Raw genomic sequence first — 12,110 nt, 5'->3', positions numbered from 1 at the left:
CTTAAAAGTTCTCATCACAAGAAAAATAATTTTTTTGGAACTGCATCTGGTGATGGATGTTAACTGACTTACTGTGGTGATCATTTTGGAATATATACAAATATCAAATCAATGCATTGTACACCTGAAACTAACACAATGTTTTGTCAATTAAAAAAAAGAAGGGTGAGGGTTGGGGTTGCGGGAGCTGACTGGCAGACTTTTCCTGCAGGTGCTCGTGTGTAGGGGCAGATATGAGCACACAAGAAGCAGAACGCTGCCCATAGAGTTCCACCTAGGAGGGTTGGGACAGGTAACCCAGGGACCCCAGCCTGCAGCCCACCTGCCAGGCAGATCCATTCAGAGCAAGACTCAAGGCCTAATGTCAGCTCCCTGGGCAGGAGGCCTCTAAAGTCATAGCCTTGCTCATCAGAAAATTCCTTGGGAAGCCTGAGCAAGGCCACCACTGACATCATGGGCAATTTCACAGACTATTCATGGCTAAGGCTACTTATACCCACAGCCTTGGCATGAGAGAGGAGTACAGCCAGCACAGCTACTTTCAAGGCGGGCAGGATGCAGAGTCAGACAGGCCCCAGGGACCCAAGTGCAGATTCTGGGCAGCCACCCCTGAGGAGTGGGGCCACCTACAGAGGAGGAGGTCAGAGAGGGGGTCTGCCACTCCCCTACTCTCTCTCCGTCACTCCTGAGCATGTGACAGTCAGCCAGGCCTAGACTAACCCTTCTTATCCCAGCTGCCCACTAGGGCCACCCCTAGGCCAGGCCAAAGGCAGTAGAGGGTGTGATGGGGAGAAAAGGCCTGGCCCCAGATCCTCAGAACATTCTGGTTTCTGCTCCATCCAGGTAACTGTGGGCAGCTGGGTGAGCTGAGTTCATCCGCACTACCATGACCTCTGGGGAGATGTGTCAGGAACACCGAGTGCTCCAAGGAAAGGACACGGGTCAGCACTGATAAGGTCATGGAGGCAGCGACAGAACTTGGCTGCCCGCGGGGCCGCTCCCAGCTGCCCCAGCCTGGGCACCTTTCCCTTCCTCCCGTCCGCTCCCAGGGCACTAGATCTGGCATCGGACCAGAGAGTCCCACTTGGTGTTGTCCCATGTCTGGGCTCCAACTGCTCAGGCTTGGCTGGCCGGGGAGGCCTAAGCTTCAGCCCTGCTGGCCCACTGGGCTACTCCAGGTCTGTCATTTAACAGCACCCAGCCCTCCTTCCCCCTGGTGCTGTGCTCAGCGCTGGGAATGGAGCCGAGAGCAAGATGGCGTGGCCTTGGTCTCATGGAGCAGACGCGGAGGGCTGCAGAAGCTGTAGTGGTCACGGTGGGCCTCTTGGAAGAGCAGGGGTATAATGATGGGATAGGGGGTGAGAAGTAAGGGACAGGGAGGGAGGCGTTGTCCCCACCAAGATCTGGGGAAGGAGCATTTCGGGGCAGAAGGGACAGAAACAGCAAAGGCCCAAGGGGAGGACTTGTTGGGTGGGCTTAAGGGACAGGAAAACTAGGTAGGGGGATCATCTAGGTGGGTGGGCCTTGCAGACTCCTGTAAGGACTTGGCTTCCCTCTTCTGTGAATGAGAGGGGGCTGTAGGAGGGCTGTGAGCAGAGGAGGAACACTATTCAGTTTTTTGCTTCAAAAAGGCCCCTCTGGCTCCCCTAAGGTCAGCAGTTTTCCAGGTGTGGTCCCAGCAGCAGCACCTGAGAACTTGTAGAAATGCAGATTCTTAGGTGTCCTGCTGAATCTGGAACCCTGTGGTGGGATGCAGAGCGGTCCAGGGATCGCTGGTGCCCCCCAAGCAGCATTGCTCAAGTGCTCCCAGCCCGCCAGAGGCTCTGAGAAGAAAGCAGGGTGGGAAATGAGACTCAAGCTACCGCTGCCCCATACCCACACACCCCTGAGGGCTCTGGCAGCACACAGCCTGCTGAGGGCTCTGCCAAAACCCACAAGAAACCAGCTCACCTTTGCTCAGTCCAACTGGTTTATATAATACAGTTGCCTAACCCACTTGACCAGAGAACATTTTTTTTTTCAGAGAACACCTGTCAAACATCCTGTACGCTGACCAATGCCACCTCGAGTGTACTCTGATGTATCTTCTCCCAGCAACTGCCTGTGCCTCACATGCAGTGACCTCTCAGCAACTGCCCTTTGGAAAGTGCACGAATCTCCCCCAGTCACCCTGACTGGACCTGGGTGGTTTCACAAACCCACTGACTTTCCTGAGCTACCGAAGGGGACATACTGACTCCTGGGCTGCCCTGGGACCCCAGGGGTCTGGGAGGATCAGGAACAAGAAGAAGAATAGAAGGGGCAGCCGCCTTGGCCTTCCTGGATTAATGACTGTCTCTGGTGTCGAGCACACACCTAGCCTGAACTTGTGCCTGAGTTATAAGACAGTGTCTTTGGAAAGTTCTTTTGGCCTACTAGCTGTAGAAGGTTTGGGGGAATTGGTCCTAGAGGTCAGTCCCTTCAGCCTCAAGTTGGGCAGCCTCTCCTCTGCCTTTGCAGATAGCCAGGCATCAGGTCTGCCTCGGGAGCCCCTGTGAGCTCCCTGTGCTCTCCTCTGCTACAAGGAAGCCTTGCTGGGCACTCGCTCATTAGTGAGAGGCATCGGGCCACAAGGTTCAAGTGGAGACACAGGAGCCAGATGGCCCCTGCTCCCAGGAGACCATGGCCCAGGAAATGCTAGAGGGGCCACAGGATCAGAGCTGTCCCCATCACGCAAGCCAGAAGAGACTCCGAGCCACCAGGTCCATACCCTTATGAAACAGGTGGAGAAACCGAGACCCCGAAAGAAGAAGGAATTGTTATAGTCACACGGCTTGACTGTAACGCCCCAGGGAGCTCCCTGGGTCCACACTGGTCACCTCGGTAGTTTTCAGAGTGTACAGGGTCATTGGGGCGTCCCTGAGCAGGATGGCCCCAGAGGAGGCAGGCTGAGGCTCATGATAGCCCTTGATCTCATCAGGGATGCAGGTGGAGGGAGGGACAGTGATGCCACAACCCAGAGAGCTAGTGAGCACTTGGGGGAGGGGTGGAGTAAGGGCAAGAGGTAAAGCTGCACACACAAGCTGTGACCCTACACTGCTCAGCCCACATGTGTGTGACACCGTGTATCATGATGTCACAACCATGGTGCACTGTGGCTGTCCTTGTATGTCAGCCTGTAATAATGTGACTTTGCAGCTACATGGGGTATGTGTGTTGCCGTCCCTATGATTAGAAGCTATGCTCGAGGGGGTGTTAGTGATGCTGGCACCTGTGCGCCTGGAACCACGTGGGAATCTGAGAGATAGCCAGTGTGTGCACTTTGAATGCAACCAGCAGGCTGCTCTGGCAGACACTTGGCCCTAAGAACTCCCAAACCTGAATTGTCACTTCACGGCTGCCAGCAGTTTTCTGTCTGCTAAGACATGAGCAGGCTGTGGAAAAACTATTTTCTAAATGTAGTTACCTAGATATAAAGTGAGCACCCTCCTGCCTCAGAGCCACAGTCATCTTCTGATGTGCTGGCCACAGAAGACAGCAGGAGAAGGACAAGGAAAGGGGCTTGGGGTCTGGGATGGGGAAGACTTGCCACATGCCCCACGTCTGTCCTGCAGCCCCTACCCCTGTCCAGCTCCACGGGTCCTCAGTGGGGTCCTGACCACACACATAGGTAGGCCACATACCAGGACCGGGATGAGAGGCAGTCAGCTCCAGGGTGAACACAGAGGAAGGCATGGAGGAAGATCGCATGGATACCTGGGAGGGCCCACGTGAGCCTATGTAGCGGAGATGCGGTGACATGGTGCTCATGGATGCCCCTGGGACAGACTCCCACAAATGCCCAAGCAGCCAGGTGCCTGGTAATGACCTTGCTCAGATTCCCCTGCCCATCTCCCTGCATTCACACCGTCTACTGAGAATCCTGGTGTATTTGCCCACTCTGTTCATTCCTGCATGCATGCATTTGTTCATTTGCTCATTCATTCAACAAATGCTCACTGAGCACAATCCTGATAGTCTTGCACCAGCTCTGCTGGGCCCCTCCAACTCCCCAAGCCGCCCAAGTCAAAGCAATGAAGGCAAAGCCCAACGGACCTCGATGTACATTGCTCAGAAAAGAGGAACCTAGGGACCGGGTGGGATGGTGGCCGTTAGCTAGAAGGAAGCTCTGAGCTGATGTCCCAACCAGGTGGCTGCACCAAGCCGGATGGGCTCTGGAGGTTGGGTAAATGTCACAGATGCCCTCCCCTGACCCCAGGCTCCCCGGATGGGTCTGGTACTTCATTCTGCCTGTAGCCCGGGGTCTGCCTTGCCTACTAGTACTGCCTACTTCCCCCAATTTCTTGTTTATGCTTCCTTGCTCCCATTTTACACCTAATAATAATAATATAATGAGACGTATCCAATGCCTCCTTGGTGCTGGGCACAATGGGTGATATTCCCAACTTCCCATATTATGAAGCATAGTGACCAGAGATGGAGGCAATCAAGAGCATGGACCCCCAGCCCGGCCTCCTCCACTCACAACCATCACCTGCTTGGCTCTTATTCTTCAGGACTCATCTTGACTATCCCATCCTCAGGAGGCCTCTCCAAGCCCCCAAATAAAGCAGTCTCTGTGCTGTTCAGACCACCCATGTGACCTCTCACTCTAATGTGATCACATGTTTGGATGGACTTGTGTTTACATCTGTCTCCCCCATCAGACTGTCCACTCCATGAGAGCAGGACTACATCTGTCTTGTTCACAGCTGCCATCCTGGAGCCTAGTTCAATGCCTGGTAAACAACAGGTGCACAATAAGTATGTGCTGAATGAATAAACCTACCTATCTACTTCCTGAAAGCCATGTCACTCCATCAAGAATCTGAGGCTATTTATAAGAACACATACACTTTTATATGAAAGAAAAAAAAAGTTGAATCAAGATTTTGATCTTCAACTTGATCTTTGACCTGGTGATTTCATTTCCTCACCCCATATGAAGAAGAATTTTCAAGAATGTTTGTAGCAGCAACCTATTAGAAACCATCAAACAATCAGTCAGTGGGTAGGTGGGCAAACCGTGAGCCATAGTGCAGTGGAATATTATGTGACCATGAAAAATGATGGGCACCTTGTTCACGTATGGGCCCTCTCCAAGCTGTTGTAATAAGCACAAAGAGCAAAGAGCAAATAAAGAGGAGTATGTTTCCTAAGTGCAGCACTGGACATGTAGCAGACAATCAACTGATAAATGTTGAATTAACAAGTGGGATCTGGGATCTTTCTAGAAGGACTCATGAGAACTTAGGAGCAGTGGCTGTGTCTGGGGAAAGACCTGGATGAGGGGAATTTATTTGTTTTCTCTGTCATACTATTTGCATTTTTAGCACATATAAACATTATCTATTCCAATAAATATGCTTTTATTATTTAAAAACAATAAGAATTCAGAATGCTCACCTAAAAACCTGTATGTGAGGCTTTTCTTGAAAAATGGGAGGAAGGCCTAGTCACAATGGGCTGTGTTCCTGGGGATGACAATGGCTGGAGCTGAGATGGGGCTGCCCCTCACCCCCGGGGGCAGAAGAGGCACACTGCCCTGCCCAATCTGGCCCCTGGGGGCTTCTGTGTGGTTAAACCAGGTCTATGCTGCAAAGAGCTTAGCTTGCAAGGTCTGCAGGGTGCAGAGTGGGGCTGAGAAGGCTTCTGCAAGATGAAGGGGTGGTTACTTTAGCTATCACTCCTGGCTGATTTCACTCACAACGATTCTCCAAGCCACAGCAGGGCCACCTCAGTTCTAGGGCTGGTGAATGTTGACATGTCACAATCCTGCTAGTCTTGCACAAGAATCTGTTAATAAGCTGGGACCCAACAGTGCCTCTGGTCCCACCCTCCACCAGGGCTTGAGAGTTTTAATTAACCCAAAGGGAATCCTTGGAGAGACAGAGCCCACAATGGTCCCTTGGGCACTTTGACCTGAGGATCTTGGCAAGAAGGTGGGTGACAGGACAAGGACACATTGAAATAGGTGAGAAGGCAGGGCTGGCTCGAATCCTAACTCCAGCTCTGAAACTTTGGACAAGTCACTTCTCCAAGCCTCAGTTCCCCTATCAATAGCCACCAGCTAACACTCACTGTATGCTGTTTCCAGGTGCAGGTCCCACCCCCAAGCATGGAGACTGTGTGTCAGTGACTTCTCATGTCAACTGTGTCTAGAAAAAGTATACCAGTCAGCGTTCTCCAAGGAGGTAGAACCAATAAGCTATACATGTATCATACTCAGCATACATGGAGAGAGAGAGATTTAAGATATTGGCTCACCCGATTGTGGGTGCTGGCAAATCTGAAACTTATAGGCCACATTGGGAGGCTGGAAACACAGGCAGAGTTTCTATGTTACAGCTCATAGCCAAAGTCCTGCTATAGGAAAATTTGATTTTTACTCTTAAGGCCTCCGGCTAATTGTATAAATCCCATCCACATTATCAAGGATAACTTCCCTTCCTTAAAGTCAACTGATTGCAAGTGTCGTTCATATGTACAAAATACCTTTACAGCAACATTTAGACCAATCCTTAAACAAACAATAGGAAACATCACCTAGCCAAGTTGGTACAAATTGAATCATCACAGCATGAATGACTTCCTTTTGTGCACAAGGAAATTGAAGCTCAGAGAGGCTGTGCCAACTACTTAGGGCCAAGGAGCACACAGAGGGATGGAGCTGGGAGTTGAACAAAAGCAAGAGTCTGCCGCTACTCTGAGAATGGGGCTACAGATGGCTACTTCATGTGGCATGTGAGGATTAAATATGAAAACACATAGACGTGCCTGGGATCATGTCTCCAGGAGGGACAGAATTCATTAGGGCCATGGCTGTTATTAGGGAATTACTGTTAGTATCGAAGAAGGATGGAACAGCTGTGGGAAGTGGGAGAGGAGACAGAGAGGAGGGTTGCTCCTCAGCATCAGAGATGAGCTCTAGAGTGAAGGGCAGAGAACCTACAGCCCCCAGGGTACCCAAGGAGAAAGGAGAGGGCAGAAGGCTTCCACCAGGCTGTGAGCCCTGGTGCTTTGCAGTCGGGCCCAGAGCCTCTGACCCAGGTGCAAGGAATAGAGAGAGAGCACAGTGTCACCAGGGTGTGTGGTGTGAAAGGCGTCTTGCCTCCTGAGGCTGTGGCTGGTTGCCCAGATGTTGCTGGGGGTGGGTGACTTCCCCTAAGAATCAGGTGGCTGGCTCCTTGGTTGGCTGCTCCCATCTGCCTACCCAAACTGGACTTACACTTGGAAGTAGAGAAAAGCTTCATGGTGACCTGAAACTTAGACACAGCCATAGCCCCATTCCTCCCAGCTTCCTTAATCTCCTCGGGGTGGAGCACCAAATCAGAGGCAGAAGGCGGGCAGGTCAGCCATGCTTTCCACCTGCTGGTTATGTGACCTTGGGCAAGTTACTTAACCATTCGGAGCTTCTGTCCAATGTATGTGGCTAATCATTGCACTGACCTATAGGGCTGCTTCGGGGGACCAGGCCAAACATCTGAATAGAGCTGTGACTTGTTGCCATACTTGTTGATTGTATTATTATCTTCCTCAGCCTTTTCCTTATTGCCCCTATCCACCCAGCACCCCTTATCTGGGCCTCACTAACTTTCTCCCTGCTCCTCCCCCCGTTGTTCCAGCCCCCCTCACCCCTGGCCAGAAGGGGTGCTTTAAATGCCTCCAGGGCCAGAGAGAAATGAAAGCCCCTGCTTTGGTTGATAACCACATTGTTGATAACAGTGGGATTGCAGCCATGGTCAGGACTCCAACTGCCCTCCTCCGCCACGTGCCTTCTCCTTCTGCCTCTGGCCTCTAGCCTCCCTGACTCCCTAACATCCCTCCTGCATCCCTGGCTCCTCTAGCCTTTGCTGAGGGCCCTGCAGCCTGGCTGCTCCGTTGGAGGCAGTATCTATTTGACACCAGGTCCCAGCTCCAAGGTGGGTGCCCCTCCCCACCAAGATCTGTCCCAGCACCCTCACCCATACCCACAGTTCTCAGCCTGTAATGGCTACATTCCTGGTATCTGTCTCCCCAGCAGCCCAGGGCAGGGAGCGATGTTCCTTCACACTGTGCACCCAGCACCAGCCAGAGGAGGTGGGCTCAGCCTGGTCCCTTCACTCCACCCCATGTCCCCATTACCACCCCATCACCACCCCATCACTGCAGGGGGCCTGCTCTGGCCTGATCCGCAGGCAGGGGCTTGGGGTGAGGACAAGCACTGGGGAACTCACCTCTAGGTCAGTCTGATCCTTCCCCTAGCCCCCCACCCCAAACCCTCCTCCAAAGGCGGAGGGCAAAAGAGCCCAGTGTGTGAGCTGGAAAGCAGGATACCTTTTGCAGCCCAAACCTCATTTGCTGTGTGGCCTTGAGCAAGTCCTCTACTCTCGGGGTCTTAGTCGTCCTGGCTCCAAAATGGATTAGGGCTACAGACACACTCAGATGTCTGCAAGGGCAGGCAGGTGTCACTGCTTGGGCATCACGTTTCTACAGGGTTGGGGACACACTGAAGGGAGCGCGGTGGAGAAGTGGAGAGAGCCCATCCCACCTGGGCCAACCCAGGGGCTCCAGGCCTCCTGAGTCCTCAAGAGAAGGTGGAACTCTGAGTTTCAATTTAACAATCTTCTGCTTGTTAAATGTTGACAATTCGCATTTTTAAAAAGCACTGCATGGGTCAAATAGAGCATGTCTGGGCCACAATTTGTGGGTGCTCGGCTGGAAGGCTAGGTTCAGGGGTCCTCTGGGGCTCTCTAAAAGGATAGTGTTTGTTCTTTAGGCCTCTCCTGCTCTCTTTTGGCAAGGGGTTGGGGGCTGCTGCTCCCTGTGAGCCACCCCAGACCTGCCTCCTGGAGCACCGGATGGCTTTGCTCCACTCTGGCCCCTCTTCTAGTCAATCAGAGCCCACCCCTTGCCCCACAGCTGGCTTCACAAACCCAGGACTAGGCCTTCCCAAGTGGGCCAGAGCCTGAGAGGTTTTCAAATGTAGAACCAGCACAAGGCAGGTGTTGAGGGCCTCAGAACTCTCCTGCCCCGCCTAATCTCCAAATTCCTATCATAACTCGAGTGCCCTATCATTGTAAACCCTGGAGCTCATGTTTCCAACCCTCCAGGGCAGAGCTGAATGGTTTCCAGAACCTCTAGCCACTCTTCAAGGCTGGCCCCCCACCCACCACTATTCAGACAGGCACTGACACCCCAAGAGCACTGCTGGCTCAAGGCAAGGCCACACTGAGCAGCAGCAGCACAGGCTAGAGGTTTTGTCCACCTTCAAAACTGTCCCATGTCTATCTGGGTCTCCCTGAGGGGAAGGCTGGCAAGATTTTTCACCTGGCCGGCCAACGTGGAAACTGAGGCCCAGAGGAAAGCAGTCAGCTAGCTCCTCAAGGTCCCTGGGCTGCATGACCCTTAGAGAAGGGCACTGCTAGAAATAGCTCCTGAGGCCCAGAGTGGGAAAGCATGAATTCTTGGGTTAGGGTTAACATTTTTCTTTTGCCTTGACCGCTGGGCAGGTGCTGTATACATCAGACCCTGACGGTGAAGATGACGCAGACTGAGGGGGAGGGAGGAAGTGGGGGAGGCCAGGTCCCAGCGTCATCTCCAGAAATGGAGCCTGACCTTGCCAGAACTCTGGAGGCTTGGGATCCCCTGCCCAGGGCCAGGGTGATAAGATGAGTTGGTACTGCGGCTCTGAGGAGGGCAGCAAGACAGAAGTGAGGGAGAGAAAAGAGAGGGAAGAAAAAAGCATGGGGGGGGGGGGAAGAGGAGAGAGAGGAGGAGGAGAGGGTGAAGGCTGAATCCAGGAGAGGGATCACAGCTCTGCCAGAATGGGGCCTACCCAGCCTCATTCCTGAGGCAGGAGGGGCACTCCCACTTCACAAATGCAAAAACTGAGGCTTAGGGCATGGGGTAAACTGCCCCAAATCCCAGAATCAGAACATAGCCAAGTCAAGATGAGAACTCATGGGTTTAGCCTTTGCCCTTCAAGGTCTCAAACTGGAAACCATTCAGGCTGCATTTCCCAAAATGTGGTCCCAAGATACACCATCCCTGGATTACCGGGAGGGAGGCCTGGTTAAAATGCAGCTTCCTAGGTTAGAATCAAAGGGGAATGGTCCAGGATTACGCATTTTGCTCAGTGCCCTCATTGGTGATGGTCCTTTGAACCCTGACACTGGGAAGCTCTGTGGCTCTTTCATGGCCTTTCTGGTCTGACTTCCTAGCCCACATCCCAGCTGCACCCCCACAGCCCAGCTACTCAGGATGACTCACCCTGCCACCCCCAGAACAGAACTAGGCCTTTTCCACTGAAGGCCTGACCCACTAGTCTCCCAGTCCCATAGAGGCCCACGCTTCCAGCCAGCAGCTCTCTCCTGGAAGCCTTCCTCATCGTTGGGATTCCCCCTCTCATTCAGCGCCTGTTGGAGTAATAGCCTTCTCCTCCATCTGGAATTATTTACAACATTCTCTTTCATTTTTCATGTGGGTCTGCTTTGTTTCCCAACATTTCCCTCTATTAAACAGGAAACTCCCAGAGGGCTGGAAACTTGTTGGTTTAAGCAATAAGCCTCTGACTTCACCTGACCCTCCTGCCAAGCACAAGCAGGGCTGGGAGAGCTTTACAATGAGGAAATGGAGTCTTAGAGAGGTTGTGGCCTGCCTAAGACCAAATAAGATTCAGAGCTGGGGCTTCTCCAGCTCCAATATCCAGCTCTGCTTCTGCTTAGCCTCTGATCACTCAAATAGCCCTGCAAGGCAGGCAGAACAGAGATTATGGGTCCATTGCCCAGATAAGGAAAGTGAGGCCCTGAGACTGGCAAAAGTACTCAGTACCATCTTTATCCTGTTTCTAGCAGCACTTAGGTCTGACCTTTTCTCTTACCTCCTCTCTGACTGGTGGGCATTACCCAGGGCCCCTCAGCAGGATGAGGCAGAGCTGGGCCTTGGATTCCCAGGCAAAGCCCTCACTCTGGACCCCTGGACTGGTCCCACTGCCACTCTAGACCCAGAGGCCTCCTCTAAAGGTGGACTCATCTCACCTGCCTTGAAGCTGGTCAGAGGCCCAGAGAGGGTACTGGGAAGGACCTGGACACACCTTGGTCATCATCACTCCAGACTTTGTTCCTCTTACTAATGCTCAGCTGGAGAAGGATCAACCTGGACGGCCCTTTCCTCAAGGTGGAGGAGGGCAGCTCTGAGCCTGGCACAGGTCCAGCCCAACCAAACCCAAGTTAAGCTGGGAAGGGTGTGGAGGAAGGCCAGGCTGGCGTTCCTGAGAGGGGTTTGCCAAGCTCTATCCTGCAGGTGTGGTTTGGGGGAGACTCAAAGGAGGTAAGTCTGACTGTGAACTTCGGGAGAGAGTCCTGAGTCATCCAGCTGGTTCCCAGCCAGAGTGGCCAGCAAGGGACTTTGGAAAGCCCACAGTGGAAAATAAAAATAAGAACTAATATGTGTTAAACCCCAACTATGTGTCAGGCCCCATGCTTCCACCCTCCCCTGCCAGTGTGTGGTGTATGGGTTCCATGCAGCCCTGTTCCTTGTGTTCCTTCTCTGAATCAGGTGAAGTCCCTTCATCTCGGACCATAAAGTGCCAGAGCTAGGTCTCCTTCCCCTTCTGCTCCTCCTCACTCACCTCCCTCCAGACCCCAACGAATCAGCCCCAAGACCACTTCATCCTTGGTCACTCCAGCCCCACCTCCTCCGGGAAGTCCTCTGCTGTGAAAACAAGCCCTGGGGTAGGGCGGATCCTGCTTAAGATCCTGGTCCGGAACCCCTTGTTTCCCCTCTCTCCTCTATGTCAAATACCCATCTTTACAGCCTTCCAGCCCCCCAGTTGGCTCTAGTGGCGCTTCCCCTAGGATTCTGCCCTTTAATGCCCCACCGTAGGGGCGTAGGGTTCTGAAGCATAGAGTAGTTGGTGAGGAACCACAAGGTGGTGCAGGATGAAGTCACCCGTCCACATCCGTGCCCTTCGTCCTCCCGGCAGGTGATCCCGGGAAGCGGTGGCGGCAACCTCACCCACCGAGCCCAGACAGGAGGGCCACTCCGCCGGCTCCGCCCTTCCGACTCCAGGAGCTCGCCGCGGAGCGCCTGCGCGGGGACAGCCATCGCCC

The sequence above is a fragment of the Camelus bactrianus genome, chromosome 17 (assembly GCF_048773025.1).
Source record: "Camelus bactrianus isolate YW-2024 breed Bactrian camel chromosome 17, ASM4877302v1, whole genome shotgun sequence".
Lineage (NCBI taxonomy): Eukaryota > Metazoa > Chordata > Mammalia > Artiodactyla > Camelidae > Camelus > Camelus bactrianus.
This window is presented reverse-complemented; position numbering follows the sequence as displayed.